We start from the raw sequence: 14,194 nt of genomic DNA, 5'->3' as shown, positions 1-14,194 counted from the left end.
GTCCTTTCATGTGTGATACAGATGCTGAAATGTCCTTCATGTCTGGAAGGATAAGCTTTACCAATTCAGGATTTATTCTCCCTACTGTTTTTTAGGTGAGACAAGAAAAGAAACACGATTACCATACTCATTCTCTCATGTTTGGTTGTTCATTTAATTCATTCATTAGGTGACAAATGTTGTGAAATGGTGAATAAGAAAATTCTTTTAAGGCCGTGTTTGGATCACATATTTGGATATGGATTTCGAAAGGAAAAATGAAATATAGTGTGAAACTACAATGATTTTTTCCCCCTCATCTAGTATTTCGAGTGTTAAGTTGATAAGCAGGTTAAGCTCGATGTTTAGAATTCTTTATTGTAATATTTACCAATAAATCTTATCTCACAAACAAGTACTTCAATTAGTCTTAAGTTTTTTTCTATTGATCTGTTAAGTCCTATAAGTGAAGAATTTATTTCTGTAAAACACTTTTTAGAGTAGTTTTTTCAAATGTGACACTCCAATATGGCGGGTCAATGTGGCATTACACATCCAAAAAGACTAAATGAATCACAAGAAAAAATATGAGATTATATGAATTACAAATCTAAAATATAGGACTTATCGGTCAATCTTCTTTTTTTATTTTCTAATTTGAGGGAATTATACATGGTTGGATCATAAATTTGTTGAGGAATTTGTCTAGGTAACAAAAATAAAAAAGAAAACAAAGAGAGTAAAAGTATCAAATTTATTTCTTTCATTTTTTTCTTTATTTTATTTTATTTTTATTTATATAAAATTTATGTAACCCATCTAAATTCATCGACTCGTAACTAGTAAGGTCTGTTTTATGATCCAGTAGCGACTCAAGCCAAGTATTTTTAAAATATTAGGACTTTAAATGATTAAGGCCTTTAGCAATAGTAATAATAATATTATTATTATTATTATTTATTTAAAGATTTCCTTTAAATGAATTTTTTTTATATTATTTTTGCCAAAGATAAAATGTTAATATATTAGTAAAGTTAAATTATAGTTTAAAAGGGTCGCCACTGATCCATCAACTCGAACTCCAAACTTTTCACTCATGTTACCCTAAAACGTGATTACATTCCACTCAACCACAATGATCTCGGCTCCTTTAAATGAATTAAGTGAAGTTGGCTCTGCCATAGTGGTTGACTTGCCTCCACCCCGCCAAACAGTGCCAATATTTGAAGATACAGACTTGGCCAGACTGGGTGCCACCCCTTTTTCCCTGGAAATAGAAACAACGCCGCTTCCGGCAGGTTTCCACCAGCCTAAGTTCACGCTCTACGACAGCAAAACCGATCCTTATATGCATGTGAGCCATTTCCGACAGGTCATGGCCGGACATAGGCGAAATGACGGACTTATGTGCCTAATCTTCCCGTCCAGTTTAGGTGAGCTAGGCTTAAAGTGGTTTGAGAGGTTGCCGGAAGGGAGCATACAACGGTGGCATCAGTTGGCCGAAGCGTTCGTTACGCGCTTCAAAACCAACACAAAAACACCAAAGGAAGTCGATCACTTGCTGAGTGTCAAGATGGAACCGTGCGACACACTGAAGGCATACAATTCAAGGTATTGGGAAACCTTCAACGAGATCCTAGACTGCCCGGTCAACCTTGCAATCACGCAATATAAGCGTGGTCTCCCGGTCGGACATAGACTGCGGGACTCGCTTACCATGCACCAACCGACCTCCATGGGCCAGCTCATGCAGCGCATTAATGAGCACATCCGAGTAGAGGATGATGCGTCAGCTTCCACCGTGAAGGCCACTCCGGTCGGAACAGACAAGAAGACAGCAGGCAAAGTGCACGCAGTTGGGCAAGAGTCCAGCCGCTCAAATGACCGAGCAGAGGAATCAGACCGAGGTTCAAATCGTAAAAACCGGGGAAGAGGACGTCGGAATGACCGGGATGATTACCCCCGGGATGACATTGAGGACGCAAACAGAAGAATGAAGGCGAGGACTGGCATAACCACGGTCTTCAAGATTCCAATCTATCGCATACTTAGTGAAATCCGAGACGAGGAGTATGTCCGGTTTCCTGCTAAGTTGGGCGATGGACAAAAGGGCTACAATCCGCGGTATCGTTGTACGTTTCACCGAGAGAGGGGCCACCGGACTGAGGATTGTTTGCCTTTGCGACAACACTTGGAAGAACTGGTTGCGGCCGGGCATCTGGACCTTTACATCGATGGCGGCGTGAAACCGAATCAGGCACCGGTCGATCCCAGGGGACAGGATGACCGAGATGCACCACCACAAGGAGTTATTAATGTCATCCACGGCATCGTGGAACCGAAGCGTGTTTGCGAACTCCGGGGCATGATCAAGAAGGCAGAGCATATGAGGGAAGTTTTGTCAGTACAGCCTGCCATCAAAAGGGGGAAGACAGAAGAGAAAGACGTGATTAGTTTCACCTCAAGGGATTTAGAGCGTATCCAGACGCCGCACAACGATGCTCTTGTAGTAACACTGCGCGTCAAAGAATTTGATGTTAGACGGATCTTGATCGATCAGGGAAGCTCGGTCGAGATCATGTATTATGATGCGTTCAAGCAGCTCAAACTCCGTGAGACAGACTTGGCTCCGGCCACTTCGCCACTGGTTGGATTTAACTCGCAGCCGGAGTGGCCATTGGGAAAGATTATCCTGCCGGTCAAAGCGGGATCCGTGGTCAAGCAAGTGGAGTTTTGGGTGCTACAAGTGCCTTCAACGTACAACCTTATCCTTGGAAGAGGATGGCTTCACGCCATGCAAGCCGTAGCATCGACCTACCACCAGGTGATGAGATTCCCCTCGGTTATGGGGGCAATCGAGGAGATTTGGGGTGATCAGGTCATGTCCAAGCAGTGCTTCGTGGCGGTCAACGGGAGCCGGGCTGCCAAAGGATTCGTTCAAATGATCGAGGGACCGGAGGACCGGAGTGTCTTGGATGATGTTGGCACCAAAGCAGAAGACAAGGCTGTTGAAGAATTGGTTGAGGTGCGGATTGATGCCGAGCAGCCGGACAGATTCTTCTTGCTCGGTTCAAGTCTCTCGGCCATGGAGAGAACCGAGATGATTGAGTTTTTGATGGCGAACATCGAAGTCTTTGCATGGTCGCCCTACGACATGCCTGGTCTTGACCCAAGCTTTATCTGCCATCACCTCAATGTCTTCCCTGGAGCAAAGCCAGTCATCCAGCGAACAAGGAGATCGGCGCTGCATCACGCCGAGGTAGTAGCAGAGGAGGTAAAGAACTTGCTTGAGACACGAGCAATACAGGAAGTGCACTACCCTCGGTGGATTTCCAACACGGTAGTGGTGCCCAAGAAAAATGGAAAGTGGCGAGTTTGTGTCGACTACAAGACAGTCAACCGAGCTTGTCCGAAAGACAGCTTCCCTTTGCCGCGCATTGACCAGCTAGTGGATTTGACGGCTGGACACAATCGGCTCAGTTTCTTGGATGCGTACCGCGGCTATCACCAGATTGCCATGCATGGGCCTGACCAAGAGATCACCTCTTTCACGACTCCAAGGGGACTCTTCTGCTATCGAGTTATGCCCTTTGGTTTGAAAAACGCCGGGGCAACCTTTCAGAGGATGGTGACCAAAATGTTCGCTCCTTTGCTCGGCCGGACAATGGAGGCTTACATCGATGATATGGTGGTAAAGAGCCGACATGAGGCACACCATTTGTCCGACTTAGCCGAGATGTTCGCCATTCTGAAGAAGCACAAGCTGCGCTTGAACGCCTCGAAGTGTGCCTTTGGCGTGGGATCCGGGAAATTTTTGGGATTCTTAGTCACGAACCGAGGCATCGAAGCAGACCCTACTCAAATCAGAGCCGTGCAAGAATTGAAACAACCCAGCTCGGCTAAGGACGTGCAGCATCTGGCCGGGATGGCCGCCGCGCTTAATCGATTTATAAGCCGGTCATCAGATCGCTGCCGCCCTTTCTTTCAAGCATTGAAGTCAAAGTTCTCATGGGATGACGAGTGTGACCGAGCTTTGGCCGAGCTCAAAGATTATTTGTCTTCTCCGCCACTGTTGGTTACACCAGAGCCCGGTGAGGAACTCTACCTTTACCTTGCCGTCTCCCAGCACGCAGTAAGTGCGGTGTTAGTCCGGGCTGAAGGAATCAAGCACCTCCCAATTTTTTACGTAAGTAAGACCTTGCTGCCGGCTGAGACGAGGTACTTGCCGCTGGAAAAGCTTGCGTTGGCACTGATGATGGCTTCGAGGAAATTGGCACATTATTTTCACGCCCATACCATCGTCGTACTGACCGAGTTCCCCCTCAAGGCCTTGTTTGAGCGCGCAGACTTTTCAGGCCGAATTTTAAAATGGGCGGTCGAGTTGGGACAGTTCGATGTGAAGTTCCAGCCGCGCACCGCGATCAAAGCCCAAACCTTGGCCGATTTTGTTGCCGAGTTCTCACCTGGCACTCATCCGGTATGCCCGGTCGACATTGCCGAGGCAGATGATGAGATGCACACAATGCCAACCGAGGCACAACCAGCTGCAGAAGGTCGCGCCGCGGAGTTAGCGCGCACCATCGAAGTTCCCTCAGTTTACACGGTAATACCTCCCGGTGCTGCGATGACGGAGTTGTGTATCACCAACCCATCCACTCTGTCCGGTACCGCATCACCACGGGGGGAAGGAATGGTTCCACACAGCTCAGAACTTGATGATTCGCCTACGGACTTGGGCATTCTGAACCAACTTGCTGAGTCCGGTGCCGAATCATCAAGGGGGCGAGGAATGGTTCCAGACAGCTCAGAACCTGCGGCCGGCTTCACACCGCAACCTGGTGATTCGCCTACGGACTTGGGCATTACGGACCAACTTGCTGAGTCCGGTGCCGAATCACCAAGGGGCACTGACTTTGAACCGGTCAACACCAAACTTGACACCGCACAGCCGAGCAGTTGTGATCCCATTGCCCTTCGCAACTCTCAGGACCCATCTGACTGCTGGAAGCTTTTTGTGGGGGACATGTGGAAGCTTTTTGTTGATGGAGCGTCCAACCGTCATGGTGCCGGCCTAGGTATCGTTCTTATATCCCCGGACGGCCTAACCATTGAGCATTCTATCACACTCGGCTTCCCGGCGTCTAACAACGAGGCTGAGTACGAGGCGCTTCTCGCCGGGCTCAAGAGCGCGATTCAAATGAAGGCTGCCGAGCTCCTGGTATACAGTGATTCCCAGCTTGTGGTTAACCAAGTTTCAGGGATTTATGAAGCGAAGGACGATAGGATGGCGAAGTACCAAGCTCTGGTCAGGGACCATATCAAGCAGTTTGAGTCAATCAGAGTCCAACGGATTGGCCGAGAAGAAAACAGCCGGGCTGATGAACTCGCCGGCCTCGCTTCCATGGTCAATAGTACGTCTCCAAACCCATTGTTGATTGACTTTCTTCCGCGGCCGAGCATTGAAAACGCCGGGCAGACGGATGTACTCTGCGCCGAGCTAGGCCCTTCATGGATGGACCCCTTGATCTTGTTCCTCAGAGACCGGACTCTTCCAACAGACAAGAAAGAAGCGCACAAAATCCGGGTGAAGTCAGAGCGGTTTTGGCTCTCTCCATCTGGCGCGTTGTATAAGAAGTCCTTCACCGGTCCTTATCTCAAATGCGTGCACCCGAATAGTGTGGAGGCCTTCTTGTTTGAAATTCATGAAGGCATTTGTGGCAGCCACATCGGGGGCAGGTCCTTAGCCTACCGAGCTATTTCGCAGGGATACTGGTGGCCGTGCATGCAGGCCGACGCGCAAAAATATGTCCGCAAGTGCGAAAAATGCCAGAAATTCGCCCATCAGATCCACCAGCCTGCCAGGGAACTTCTTCCCCTCACCAGTCCTTGGCCTTTCGCCATGTGGGGGCTAGATATAGTGGGACCACTGCCAACAGCACCGGGCAACCGGAAATTCTTCATCGCGGCCACTGATTACTTCACAAAGTGGATTGAAGCTGAGCCCTTGGCAACCATCAAAGAGAAAGACGTGAAGCGATTTGTCTGGCAGAACGTGGTCACGCGGTTTGGCGTCCCCAAGATTTTGATCTCTGACAACGGCACCCAGTTTGACGGTCGCCTATTCAGAGGATTTTGTGAAGATCTGAAGATAGAATTCTACAACTCCACCCCGGCCTACCCGCAGTCCAATGGTCAAGCCGAAGCATCAAACAAGACTATACTGGATGGGTTGAAGAAACGGTTGGAAAAGGCTAAGGGCAAGTGGGCTGAAGAATTACCTAGCGTCCTTTGGGCATACCGAACAACCCCGCGACGTTCGACCGGGGAAACTCCATTTGCTTTGGCTTACGGCATGGAGGCGGTCATACCCTTGGAAGTTGAAATGCCTACCCTCAGAACTGAGAGTTTTGCTCCCACGCTAAATGCCGAGGCTATTGCCTTGGAGTTGGACCTAGCGGAAGAGCGCCGGGAGAAAGCCCTCATCCATGTGGCCGCCTACCAACAACAGCTCTCCAAGAAGTATAACAAGACAGTGCACCCCAGACCGTTCAAAGTTGGGGATTGGGTTTTGAGGAAGATTATGGGCAACACCCTGGTGCCAGGAGAAGGCAAACTGGCGGCAAATTGGGAAGGACCCTACAAGATCACTGGTCTGGCTGGCAAGGGGGCTTACCACTTGGAGGATCTAGAGGGAAGAGCCATACCCCGGCCATGGAATGCGGCCAACTTGAAATTGTATTATTTTTAAGCTTTTTACTTTCCTCTTTTTGTAAAGCAATTTTTTGGCTTGCAAAGCAGAATGTAATTCTTTTTGTCAAATTATAGAAGTCATTTTGCATTAGCACTTGGATTATTGTTACGGACCGAGATGATGTACTCCGGTTGGAAGAGTTGGTGTTTTGTCCAACTTAGGATTCCCAACCGAGATGACGTACTCCGGTTGGAAGAGTTGGTGTTTTGTCCAACTTAGGATTCCCAACCGAGATGATGTACTCCGGTTGAAAGAGTTGGTGTTTTGTCCAACTTAGGACTCCCAACCGAGATGATGTACTCCGGTTGGAAGAGTTGATGTTTTGTCCAACTTAGGACTCCCAACCGAGATGATGTACTCCGGTTGGAAGAGTTGGTGTTTTGTCCAACTTAGGATTCCCAACCGAGATGATGTACTCCGGTTGGAAGAGTTGGTGTCTTGTCCAACTTAGGATGCCCAACCGAGATGATGTACTCCGGTTGGAAGAGTTGGTGTCTTGTCCAACTTTGGATTCCCAACCGAGATGTTGTACTCCGGTTGGAAGAGTTTGCGTCTTGTCCAACTTAGGATTCACAACCGAGATGGTGTATTCCGGTTGGAAGTGTTGATTTGTTCAACTTTATTACAGCCGAGATGGCTATTTCGGTTCATGAATTGGTCTTGTTCTGCTGAAGTACTTAGACCGTGTTATGTATTCCGGTTCGATGAGTTATACCGAGATGTTTTGCTGAAGACAGAACTGATTACAACTGTGCATACACTTGCAAAAATTTGAATTTTCATTGATCAGAAATTCATTACAAAAAGTGGGGACCAAGCCCGGTTACATCAGCAGTGTTGAAAGCAAAAATACAAAAGAGAAGAAAATTAAACTAGAGGGGATAGATGAGTGAATTCGTCCTCGCCGGCTTCAAGGTCAACGGTTGGACCGGTATCTTGTTCACCGGGCTCCTCATTGCCGGGCTGCTCTTGCACTTCGGCCTCTTCTTCCTCAGAATCTGTCTCCCCGTCCCCATCTTCAAGTCCCTCCTCGGCCTCAGTCTGTAAAGCGCTGAAAACATCGTTGGCATATGGCAAGAGGTAGACCGGTAGTGAAGCTTTGGGAGGATTGGCAAAAACGTCGGTGTCAGAGCCCTGGCCGAGCTGTTCGCAAGCGGATTTCCAGCCAGCCTTGAAGTATATGTCTTGTGTTGCAAAGACTTGCTTCTGGTAATTCTTCTCGGCCTCGTTGAAACCCGCGTTGTTGGCAGCCCGGCAAGCCTTCTTCTTCTCCTTCTTCAGAGTGTCAACCTCGGCCTGCAGCTCGCTTTGTTTTTTCTCGGCTGCATTCAGCTGACCGAGCAGTCTGTTGTTATCATTGTTGGCCATCTCGAGAGAAGCTTTAGCTCGGCCGAGCTCGGCTTGAAGGCTTTCAACCTGGCTAGCAGTGTCGTTGGCTTTCTGCCTAAGCCAGTGGATGCGCTCCAAAACCAAGTGTTGTTTTTGAATGGCCTGTACAAAGAAGCAAAGTTGATCAGAAAGAGACCGAGCAGAAAAAGTACCGGGCAAACACTTAGTGAAATTTTCAGAAGAACGCCGACTTACCCTGGCCATGGACTTGACTGAGGATTTCACCAGCCGGGTGTCAGGGACGTGGTCGCTGCCGACCACGTCGCCCGGAAGGAGAAATGCTTTGGAGAGATCGAAGGCGAGCAAATGTTCTTTGTCAGCCTTGATCGAAGCCGTCGCCGGAATGTCCTGTCCCCGGTGCTTCAGCTGAGGACGCCAAGCGGGCACGGGAGCAGGAGTTTCAGCTGGATGTTCGGTTGTCAGCTCGGCGACGAGCTCGACGGAGGGATCTGCCCTTGGTCTTTTTCCAGCCCGGCGCGCTTCTCTGGCAGATTGCCCGGCAGCTGGAGCTGGAGAAGCAAGGGCTACCATGGCTGCACTCGATTGACCGGCAGCCGGGGAGCGGGTGGTTACGCTCGGTATCTCGGCTGAGGTCGCGGTTAGAAGGTTTTTGATCCGAGATCTTTTGGCCATTTCTTGCTCGTCGGTTAACCGGATTAATGGGACGTCTGGTAGGGTTGGATCTGGAGGTGGCGAAGGAGCTCTGAGGAAGTCGGTTACTCTACTCCGGCGCGGAGCAGAATATCTGTAAGTCGGTGTGTAGCCGAGCAATTCGTTGCAGTCTCGGTGACGGTACCTAAGCACGGCCCGAATTGCCTCGACGTTGGGGAATTGGTAGTTGGCTTGCAAGGCTTGGATAGCTGCAAAAGAAACAGGGAAACCGGTTAGTTAAACTAAAGAATTAAGTTCACCGAGCAAGTTTGAGTGGCTTACATGAAGAACCGAAGTCCTTGCTTATGAACCAGCCCTGCACCTCGGCTGTTTCGTAATTGCCGGACACCCAAAAAAAATCATCGTCGTGCATATCTTTGTCCGGGGTGCCGGTTACGATTTTTTCCTTGCCCGGTCTTATTTTCAAGTAGTAAGCTAGGCCGTCACCGGTGTGGCCCATTGTGTATTGCCTCAATATCTCGGCTAGGCCTAAGTTGGTGCCTAGCCGTTGGTTCAATTCGTGAACGCCGTTGATTATTCTATAAGTGTTGGTGGACACCTGTGTGGGTGGCAGCCCGGTGCGGCGGGGGAACTCGGTTATAAGAGGGTTGAACGGGAAACGAAGACCCCCTTCAACGATGGATAGCACGGTGAAGGGGCACGCCTCCCTACCCCAAGGTGTGGTCTCCTCTTCTGCGAGCTGCAGGTGGACATCGGCCGGGACGCCGTAGTCCTCCCTGAACGTAGCCAGCGCAGCCGGAGTATCCACTAGGAAGCGGAACTTCCCCATTTTTGGCCGGCTTAGTGTATCCCGGCTGAGGGGTTTGGCTCTGGGTATTGGATGTTGCCCGGTCCTGAGAGCCTCAGGAATGACAGTGGTCCCCTTGGACTCTGCAGGAAAAGGATGGCAAGTGTTAGCGCGGTCGCGCGAAGGTGCTGGATTTAGCTCGGTCATTAAGTGTGCCAAACCACCTCGGTTGTCTATTCTATCTAAGGAGCCCGGTCGCCCAAGCGGACCAGATGTTAGCCCGGTTGAACGGCCAAGTCCTTTTGTTATCTCGGTTTTCGCCTTGGTTGAAACAAACATGTTGTTATCCCGGTTTGGTCGGTTTTTTGGATCAAAAGAAGGCCCAAAGCCCGGTTCACCCCAGTTCTTCAGTGTTCTTCAGGAAGACGAAGAACACCAAGAACAGTTGGGGCGTTTGGGACGGATTCCATGGCCTTTGCCCTAAATGCTACGTTTTTATGCCCTAATGTGTGTAAAATGAAAGAAAATAGCAACTAGGGGGATCGAAAACCTTACCTTTGGAGGTTGGGGGCAGTTCTTCCAAGAATGAGAAATGGCAGTCGAGATAGAGGAGAGGGCTTGAGCTCTGGATCGTCAGGTAGTATTAAGGCAGTAGGAAAAAATGGCTTGAGGAGGGTGATGTATATGTAAGGGTGAAAGGCCGCCCAAATTCAAAAATCTGACAAGAACGGCGGGTTGGCTTCTCGATGACCAATGGGAGCTCGCCACGTGTCCCCATTTATGGCTACGTCAGGATTGAAGCGACGGGATGAAGAGACGAAGAGCCAGCCGAGCTACTTTCGACGAAAAGGCTTTAAGCCGAGGAACATGACCGAGGAAGGATAGCAGATTAGCTCGATGAAGGCTTGGCGTCTTGACGACCGGATAAATGTTATCTCGGTCGAAGTGGGTAATCCCAGTCACGCTTCCGCGGACGGAATTAAGGGGCAATTGAGAGGGTAATTTATGATCTGGAGTTGGGCCGAGATATCGACCGAGCAAGTTGAGGGCCCAACGGTGCATAGGTCCGAGACGATCGACTTTTTACCCAAAGTGGGCTGCCAGAATTTGGGCCGGGCAGAGTACGGGCTGAGTGTCACCCCGGACCGGACAGAAACTGCTCGGTAAGGCAGTGCTCGGTCGGACCAGGGTGCCCGGTCCGAGGATGGCCAGAGCCGGATTGACCGAGTGACCGGCGCCCAGAAAGGCATGGACAACCGAGGAAGTTGAGTGGCCGGTGCCCGGAAAGGCATGGTCAGCCGAGGAGACTGTATGGTCGGCATGAAGGCCGATCGAAGTATCCGGGCTAGGCTCGGCCGGGATGCCGCTTAGTCCGGTCCTCCGTGTGTCTATCCGGTTAGGCGCTTAAGGTATGAAGCATGGTACGACCGAGGTAGGGCAGCTCGGCTGCCGAGCTCCAGCTGTGCTGACAGGCAGTTGAGAGCAGGTGATGAATGGCATGGTTTATGCTGACAGATGGGATAGCAGAGCCACGTGTCAGGAGATGACAGGGAGTGGATATGGGGCTCAGAAGGTATAAAAGCATGACTGCGCCCCCCATACGCAACACACGAACACACCTGTAAGGATTTCTTACACTAAAACACTCTCTCCCTTCTCTCTATTCCCTCTAAGGTGTGTGCTAACTTGACCGTCGGAGGGTTTTTCCGGCCATACACCGCCGGGTAGCTCACCGTTATTTGCTCACAGGTGATCGGATATCGACGGAGCTTGGAAGAAAGGAATACGGGCACGCCGGAATATTTGCTCCCCGTACAAAAACCCTAACCCTTTCTTCGACACTAAGAAGATCGCCGATTGTGGTGGTGGTGAGATCTATTCTGTAATTTCTAATATTTTATTTTTTATTATTTATTTATTTATTTATTTATTTTTGTAGTTTCTGAAAGCAAAGAGGTTGTGGTGAGAGTCAGAGTGTGAGGGTTCTACACACATAGAGAGAGGAAGCTTACAGAGAGAATAAGCTTACAACCAGTTTGAAAACCAGAGAGATTTGGTTTCTTTTGGTTCTTCTCTGCAATGGATTTTGAAAGTACCTGTTGCAAATGGGATGTTTAGTGTTTACATTCTGTTAGCCCTAAATTCTCTTAATTTTGTTAGCCTTAAATTCTATGAATTAGAGTTTGAACCAATTTGAGAATTTGAGCTTTCTTATAGTCTGTGATTTTATATCTGTGTCTGTGAGTTATAATTTTTTATATCTGTCACTGTGATTTTGAGTTTGAACCATTGAAAATGGGATGTTTACATTCTGTTAGCCCTAAATTCTGTTAAATCTGTTACCCCTAAATTCTGTGATTTTGAACCCTTAATTTTGTTGGCCCTAAATTCTGTGAATTTGAGTTTTTGAACCAATTTGAGAATTTGAGCTCTCTTTTAGTTTATGATTTTATATCTCTGTCTGTGATTTATAGTTTTTTTATATCTGTGACTATGATTTTGAGTTTGAACCCTTGAAAATGGGATTTTTATATTCTGTTAGCCCTAAATTATGTTAAATCTATTACCTCTAAATTTTGTGATTTTGAACCCTTAATTCTGTTAGCCCTAAATTCTGTGATGTTCACATTTGATTTGAAATCTGTTTATGTTAGCCCTAAATTCTGTTAAATCTGTCATCTTGTTGGAAATTATAGGGAAAAGCAATTTATTTGATAATCTGCTTGTTGGATGCATAATGCTTTGGATGACTGTAACTTGTATTTTTTGAACTTTAGATGACTGTAACTTGGATGCACAATGTTTTTCTTATGTTTTATGTATAACTTAGATGACTTATGCCCACTGGATGCACAATGTTTTGGGTGATATTGAATTATGCCCACTGGAATCAATAAAAACCAATTGAATTGCTCAGATTTTTTTTTGCATTGCCCACTGCAACATAGATGTGAATATTGCATTGCATGAGTTGCATTGCCTAGGTTATGTAGGTTTATTGAACCATTGGATGCACATAGATGTGAATAGAACTTATGAGTTGTATTGACCACTGCCCAGGTTGTTTATTGAACCACTAGATGCACATTAGATGTGAATAGAACTTATGAGTTGCATTGCCCACGCTGTTTAGATTGTTTATTGAACCACTGGATGATGCACATACATAGATGTGAATAGAACTTATGGGTTGCATTGCCCATTGCCTATGTTGTTTATTGAACCACTAGATATATATGTGAATATTGCATTGCCCAAGTTGTTTTTTTAGGAAGTGCACAATTGAATTATGCCCAGGTTGTTTTTTTTTTTTTTTGAGGAAGTGCACAATTAAATTATGTTGAAAATTTGTAAACTTTTAAACCGCCAAACCGATTCGTATCTATCCGTTAATCCGCATCAGCCAGATTGGCGGATGAATGCGGATTGATTTTTTTCAATCTGCCAATCTGGCGGACGGATGGTAGATTGGAGGTTCCGTGGCCGCAACCGATCCACACCCACCCGTATAAAAAAATGTTTCAATTTGATCTCCCAATCTAACTCTCTTAGTAAGTAATGTTAAAGCTAGGAATACATGTGAAAACTCACATAAAAAATTATACTTTTAATTAAGAAAATACGTGATGTGCGTCATTAATGTGAAAAATTATTTAAAAAATTACATTATGAGTTTTCAAAATACGTTATTTGTGTTATTTTGGTCTTCAAAATTACACTATTTATCATTGATTTTAACAGCATTTGGTGAGGGATTAAATCGAAATATTTTTTTATATATTATAAAATAAATTAATACAATTTAAACACTGAAGACTAAAAATAAAATTAATCCATGTGGGTAGTCTAACTAGTGGTGTTGCCGACAGTGCTGAACTGTTGAATCACTAGTGGATTTGTGTGTGCAATTTTAGTAGTTGAAAAGTCCGTGTCCATGTCAATCCTTGCCTCCATGTGTGTGTAGTGTGTTAGATGTTGATGTTGCTCCGCCTCCACATCAACGTTATTGACATTTCAATGCCCTGTAATAAAGTCCATGAGATATCAAAGTCATATTTGTGTGGGTCAACATGAGTTTGGAATTAAATTAATAGTTTAATAAAATTATTAATTTGATATTTGGTTAAACAATTGAGATATAGATTAACAATTCATCTAAATATGATATTTCATATATGATAGATTATTCAATCTCACAGAAGAGGGTGGGATATAAATTAGATGACTAAACCAAAGTCTGAACTATTAATCCCTCCTTATAACCCCAACTCAATCCAAACATAAGATAGGATACACAATTCAAAGGAATTCGTAATCCTAAAACTATTAGTCATAAGAATGTTAATCTAACCTAATCCAGTCTGTCCAAACAAACATGGCTTAAAGATTTACTTTCTTATTTTCTTTTCATTTTTTAGGTAATAATGTTAGAAATATTAAATTTTCTATCAAATAAATGATCAAATATCTAATATGGATTTGGCGCATATGATATTTCCCTAATGTTAAATGTATGGTGGTTAGAGTGGTGAGTAGAAATATATAGGTGCCGTTTGGTAACACTTACGTTTTCTATTTATATTTATAAAAATTTAAAAAACTCAAATAAAAACTTGTTTGGTAAAATTTTTGATTTATAAATCAGTGGTCTCAGTTTATAAATTTGGCCAAAAAAT

General features: G+C 46.3%; 1 long non-coding RNA gene across 1 annotated transcript; it reads left to right on the top strand.

Moving 5' to 3' along the window:
- Window positions 1-11,334: 11,334 nt before the first annotated feature.
- Window positions 11,335-11,835, top strand: LOC145789623 (uncharacterized). Its single transcript, XR_014327743.1, has 2 exons — window positions 11,335-11,386; window positions 11,458-11,835. It is a non-coding gene; the product is annotated as an uncharacterized LOC145789623 (long non-coding RNA).
- The last annotated feature ends 2,359 nt before the right edge of the window (window positions 11,836-14,194 follow it).

This window comes from Camellia sinensis, chromosome 4, assembly GCF_055761805.1.
Source record: "Camellia sinensis isolate YWXY chromosome 4, ASM5576180v1, whole genome shotgun sequence".
Classification (NCBI taxonomy): domain Eukaryota; kingdom Viridiplantae; phylum Streptophyta; class Magnoliopsida; order Ericales; family Theaceae; genus Camellia; species Camellia sinensis.
Note: the sequence above shows the minus strand (reverse complement) of the source record. Positions and strands in the feature narration are given on the sequence as shown.